Source organism: Cebus imitator, unplaced genomic scaffold (genome assembly GCF_001604975.1).
Source record: "Cebus imitator isolate Cc_AM_T3 unplaced genomic scaffold, Cebus_imitator-1.0 Scaffold513, whole genome shotgun sequence".
In the NCBI taxonomy this organism is placed as follows: Eukaryota; Metazoa; Chordata; class Mammalia; order Primates; family Cebidae; genus Cebus; species Cebus imitator.
The window spans coordinates 857-7,214 of record NW_016107828.1 but is presented as its reverse complement, the minus strand read 5'-3'; positions in this window follow the sequence as shown (position 1 = coordinate 7,214).

Below are 6,358 nucleotides of genomic sequence, written 5' to 3'. Positions count from 1 at the left end.
GCCAGTTTCTTCTGCTGCTATCTATCTTTGTCCCAGAATGATACATGCCAGATGTCAGTCTAAGCTCTCATTTATCAGGTGACTCTTTGGATATATGGGGGTTGGGGAGCTGCCTGAAGAGACATTCTGTCCTTTATAGGAGCTCAGGTGCTGAGCTGTGAGCTCCATTGTTCTATTCAGAGCTGCTGGGCAGGTACATTTAAGTCTGCTGCAGCAGAACTCATAACTGCCTTTTTTTCCCCAGGTGCTCTATCCCAGGATGGTAGGGCTTTATTTGTAAGTTTCTGTTGTGTTGCTGCCTTTTTTCAGGGCTGTCCTGCCCAGCGAGGAGGCAGCCTACTCATAGTCTGCCAGCAGAGGTGTTGCTCCTCTGCTCTGGGCTCTGCCCAGCTGCCATGTGAATTTCCCTGCAGTCCTATTTATAGGGGTATAGTTAGAATTGCCTCAGCAGTGGTGGCCCACCTCTGTAATGGCAGACTCTCTCTGTAATGATGGACCACCTCAGCAATGTCAAGCTGCCTCTGTCATGGCAGACCACCTCAGTAGTGGTGGACTGCCTCGGTAATTGCACACACCCCTCCCCCACAGAGCTGGACTGTCCCGGGTTCAGATGTGCCTGCTGTGTAACTCTCAATCCGGAGTGTTTCAGATTGCTGGTTTTTGTCTGGGTGGGACTGGGCGAGCCTGATGACCTGGCTCCCTGCCTCAGACCCCTTTTTTTTTCAGTTGAACAGGCGACTCTGTCTCCTAGGCATTCCAGTCACCAGTTGAAATGGTGCCCAGATTTGTGAGATTTTGTGCAGAGACCTACTGCACCAGCTGTGCTGGAGACTTGTGGCACTTTTCCACCCGGGAATCTCCTGGCCTGGCTCCCTGTTTCGGGCCCCTTTTTATCAGTTGAATGGGCAACTGGGTGTCTCCCAGTTTTTCCAGTCACCTGTTCAAAAGGCGCCCAGATCTGTGAGATTTCCTGTGCGGAGACCCACTGTGCCGGCTGAAACAGCCGCACTGGAGATTTGTGGCGCTTTTTCGCCGTGGAATCTCCTGGACTGGCTCCCCATTTCAGTCCCCTTTTTATGAGTTAAATGGGTGACTTTGTCTCCCAGGTGCTCCAGTCGCCAGCTGAAACGGCACCTGGACCCGTGGGAGTTTTTTGTGCGGAGACACACCATGCGGGCCAAAACAGCAGTGCTGGCAACCCAGGGTGCTCCTCCACCCGGGAATCTCCTGGTCTGTGAGCAATAAAAATCCATCTGGAAATGCGGTGTCCACTCACCCTCTGTGCTCTTGCCGGGAGCTGCAATCCAGAGCTGCTCCTAATCAGCCATCTTGGATCCCTCCTCAGGGCCGTTTCTATATTATAATATAATCCAGATTTAACATACACAATTTTTGGTGGGTGATGTGGCTCACCTTTATAATCCCAGCACTTTGGGAGGCTAAGGCAGGCAGATCACCTGAGGTCAGGAGTTCAAGACCAGCCTAGCCAACATGGCAAAAACCCATCACTACTGAAAATACAAAAATTAGCTGGGTGTGGTGGTCGGTGCCTGTAATCCCAGCTACTCAGGAGGCTGAGGTGGCAGAATCGTTTAAACCTGGGAGGCAGAGGTTGTGTGAGCCAAGATCATGCCACTGCATTCCAGATAGGGTGACAAAGCGAGACTCCATCTAAAAAAAAAAAATTTGTCAAAGAAGAAAAAAACACAAATTTAAGCTTTTAATCTTCCTCTTGCTCATGCTCGTTCTCCAAGTAATTGTGGGGTATGGGGTCCAGGGGGCAGGGGTGTTGAGGGGACCCTGGAAAGTAGAACACAGGACACCTGAGGGACCCACCAGAGGCTCCATCACTTCTGGGCCTGGCAGAGCTCCTGCCTGTGGAGACCCTCAGTAATTGGGGGACGCAGCAAAAGCAGAGGCACCCAGGCTATCCCTGTATCTTCACAGGAGCTGCTTCACCAACTCCTCACAGCCGGGGCGGCCAGCACTATTACCCCTTAGTTAGAGGAAGAACCAGGTCACAGTGACTCTGAGAAACTTTCTCCACATTCCCATGGAGCCGGAATTGACATCTAGACAAGGATAAGCGCTGAGCTCCAGTCATCACCTATTTCTGCACAGCCCTCCTGCTGAGTATATTTACATTTTTAATGGCTGCAAAAGTGAGAAAATGGTATTTCGTGGCACCTGAAAACTACACATCCAACTGCAGGTTCAAGTCTGTGTCTGTAATGAAGTGCCTGGGGAGGCAGCTGCACTTACACAGCAGAAGTGGGTTTGGGGAGAAAAGAGTTTGGCCCATGCAGCTGGAGGTTTTACTCCCAGCCCGGGCCAGATGCCATGGCTCTGGAGCCTACCCCTGCACAGCACTTGCTTCTGAAGCCACTTCCCCGTGCCACATGCCCAGCCAAGGCATGGTGCCCTTTGACCTCCCTTGCAGCCCTTCCTCCCCTCCCACCCCCCAAAACCAAGGCAGCTTCCCTATTCTCACTTTTCCACCCTCTTCTCTCCTAGTGCACAGCAGCAAACACCTGGTCAGGAAGTTCCGCGGGCACCTGCGCACCAAGATCGAGTCCGGGGAAGGGACCGTCCCTGTGCGCAGTTCCAGCGCAGTGCAGACCTGGGACGGCGTCCTGCTGGGGGAGCAGCTGGTCACCATGTCCTGCACTGACAAGATCGCCAGGTGAGGCCCACAGCTCCCTCTCGAGGATGAGCGCTCAGCCCCCCAGCTCCTTGAGACCCACTTCTGGCAAGGTCAGAGATGGAGGGCGCATGCGGTCCGGGCCCTGTGCCTGAGCCGTGGGCTCCACAGCCGTTCTGCATGTTCGGTCCCACACCCTGAGCCCAAGGCACCCCGAGTGAGCAAGGCCCGGCTACCCCAGGCTGCCACTACAGAGCAAACAGCCCTGGCCTGACGCTTCCAGATAGGGTGGCCGAAGGCCAACGGAAAGCCAGAGCCTCCCCTCCCAGCTGCGCTTTCCAACAAAACCTTACCAACATCCCAGGATGGCCACCGGCCTTCATGTCAGCTGCATGGAACACTCCCCCACCGCCCCAAGACGTTGTCTTCTTGGAAGGAGTTTTCAGAGCCTCTGTTTGGAGGTCAGGATGAGCCGCTTCAGCCGAGCTCTGTGCGGAGGAGCAGGGAGGTGCAGAATGGGCACCCACCTCCCTCCCAGCTCCTCCAGTCCCTGCCATGCCCCGAGCTCCTCTGCCTGAGATCTGCCTCTACCTTGGTCTGATGCCCCAAGACCTCCCCCACGCTGATGTGACGCCCTGAGAGTGCCATCACTGGAGGGCATTTCTGTCACATTGGTCTGGAAAATAGGGGTGGTATGGGGCCAGCATGAGTTTCCCTAAAAGAGCCATGAACTTCCCCCAAGCCTGATAAAAAACCTAATTACAATGTGGTCACAGAAGTCTGGGTTAAAAGTGACCCCAAACGCCCTCTGGACACGCTGCTCGTCCAGTCATCTGCAAATGGAGTGAAAGCAGTGCATTCCACGCAAACGGGGTCTCTGGGCCCATGCCACCCCCAACTCTTAACCAGTCTGAGGCCCCTGAGACCCTCTGTAAGGACATTTCTGTGGTTAAACCAGGCAGGAAGTGCACAGGGTGGTCCCTAGGACGTGAAGAAAGGAGGCTGAGTGGGGAGAGGGGTACGAAGCCCGAGGCGCATGGAGGGCAGGGAGCATCACCTCTGACCCTTGCATGGAGCCTTTTGTCCCCATGGGGTCCTGGGCTCCCGACCACCCAGCAGGATCTGGGGAGAGAAGGGAGAAGGTAGGCCCAGCCAGCCCCTGTAATTCTCGTCAAAACACAGCTATCCTGGGCTCCCCAACAGATGGGCGCCTCATGAGGGCAGGCTGTGGCTTCAGTGCCCAGGCAGGACAGGCACCTCCCATGTGCCCTGCAGATCACAACTGTTTACCTGTCCTAAGCCCAAGCGCTGGGGCCTGGCCCGTCCTGAAAACCCAAGGGGCTGGAGGTCAAGGGGGTGACATCCGGGGGTACAGAGCGCACGAGGAGAGGGGAGACCCGAGCCACACCTGTGCTCTGCCCCCCCACCCCCGGATCCACACCGAGTGGCTTTGGGGGCCCCAGGCAGATGGAACCCCAGCCCCTGAAAGCAGTGATTCCACTTTCTCATGGAAATCACGGGAGAGCTGTGGGGAAATGGTGCCTGTCCCAGGCTCTGGGCACTCCCGGCCAGGGAGCCACAGGGTCGGCTAATGACAGTGAACCAAAGCCATAGTTTCCGCATCAAAGGGAACAGGCCACTGTCGGCAAATAGCTCATTTTTCAGGAGAAAATGTATTCCTCGTTGTTCTCATCTCTGCATGATGGGGAAAAGCAGTCATTTTCACCTCAACTGAAATTCTCTTGGTACCCTATGATAGCACTGGGTTTCTAAATTCACTTTCTGAGGCCCCAGAAAAACGAAGTAAATTAACACTACAGAATTGAAACTCTGCTGTCCCCAGGATCTTAACCATCCAGACGGTGGACTAAACATGGTGCAAACCCATGCGACGCGGGCAGGTCTGGGAGCTCAGCAGCCACCCGAGGGGCAGGGTTTTCCCTATAACAAAAATCTCCTTGAAAAACAAATGTCCACACTGCTTCACGGCCAGGGGTTTTCAGTGTCCGGGATCTGGGGGTGATTCTAGACTCATTTTGAAAAGAGAATAAAAGTTTGTGGAAATTGTCACACCTGTGGCTCTGGGCGGCTGAAATGAGAACTTCCACATTTGTCCAGGAATTAATCCTAAGCACCCAAAGGATAGAACAGAATGTGTCCGTCCTCTCCATTCATGAGTGCTTCATCCCCAAGTCTGGTGACAGGACAGAGGCACAGTGGAAGCGGGGATTAGGGGCGTGGGCAGGGCTTGAAATGCCTCCAGCCCCTGGCCTGGCCCCTTGAAGCCAATCCCACCTTCTGGTTTTGTGGCAGGTTCTCTCCTGTCTTAGAATTCTGCTTTCCCCTGTCCCATAATTTCTCCTTCCATCTCTAGCTCTCAGCCTCTCTATCTCTCTCCCTCTGTCTTTTTATCTCTGTCCTGGTCTCTATTTCTCTGCCTCTGTCTTTGTCTCTTCATCTCTGTCCTTGTCTCTCTGTGTGTATCTGTCTCTCCCTTTCCATCTCATCCTCCTCCCTGGCTGTGCACATCTCATCTCTTCATCTCTGCCGCACTCACCTGATGATGAGCTCCCTGTGCCTCTCCTTCTGCCTGCTCCCTCTGTGGTGACGCCTTTCCCTCCTCGGGTCCTGCCCCATGCTGTTCCCTGAACGGAGACTGCAGGAGTTCGGATCCAGGTATCATCTGCTTCTGTGTCTGAGCTCTGACCTCCAATGGCTCGACAGTGCTGCTTGGCTGCAGGGTGCCTGCCTTGGTGGGGTGCACTCAGGGCCACTGGGCTGCAGGGTGCCTACCACGGCGAGGTGCATTCAGTGGCCCTCCATGGTCCTCAGGGGCCCTGAGTCAGTGGCCCTTGCTGGTGAGCAGGAGGGGGAGGAGGAGAACAGTGGCCCCGATGACGACAGAAGTAGCACCACCACTCGGAGCCTCTCCTCTGGGCCAGGCACAAGCAACGGCATCGGGACACACCCTTTGGCATGAAGGTACCTGTGGATCTGCCAAAATCAGACTGAACATAAGACAAGCGTGTCAGTGCTAAGGCAGGAGCTGTTTCAGAATGGAGCCACACTTACCGTTTCTGAGTGGAAGCATATGTTATGCTAACGACTCCAGACCATAAGCATCTGGACTATGCGTTATTTGTACAGAGAGACCATCTGACAGTGTATGTGTTCATCTGTTTTCTATCCTGTACAAAAACAAAAATTAAACCTACAGCTAAAATAACATTCATCATAAAGGACCCTCATTCAGAAAGACACATGAAATATTCTAAGTCAGGGAATTAATGGCTGTCAATGGCAGTCTCTCACTCTGTGGAGAGTGGAGTCAGAGGACGCAGAAGTTGCCATCTGTGAAGTGGCAGGAGGATGCACATGGCCACAGAAACGACCTCACATGAGGCGCTGTGCCCAGCACAGGAGCACGCAGGAGCCAGCCACGTCCTGAGGGCCACAATGAGATGTGCAGCCAGTTGCAAAAATAGGTTGTCAGAGGGGATCCAAGATGGCCAAGTAGGAGCAGCTCTGGATTGCAGCTCCCAGCGAGCGTGCACAGGGTGAGTGGTCACATTTCCAGACGGATTTCTATTGCCCACACACCAGGAGATTCCTGGGTGGAGGAGCACCACAGGTCTCCTGTGGCTGTTTCAGCTGGTGGTCTGGCTCTACACTCAAAAACTTCACACAGGTCCGGGGCCATTTCAGCTGGTGACAGGA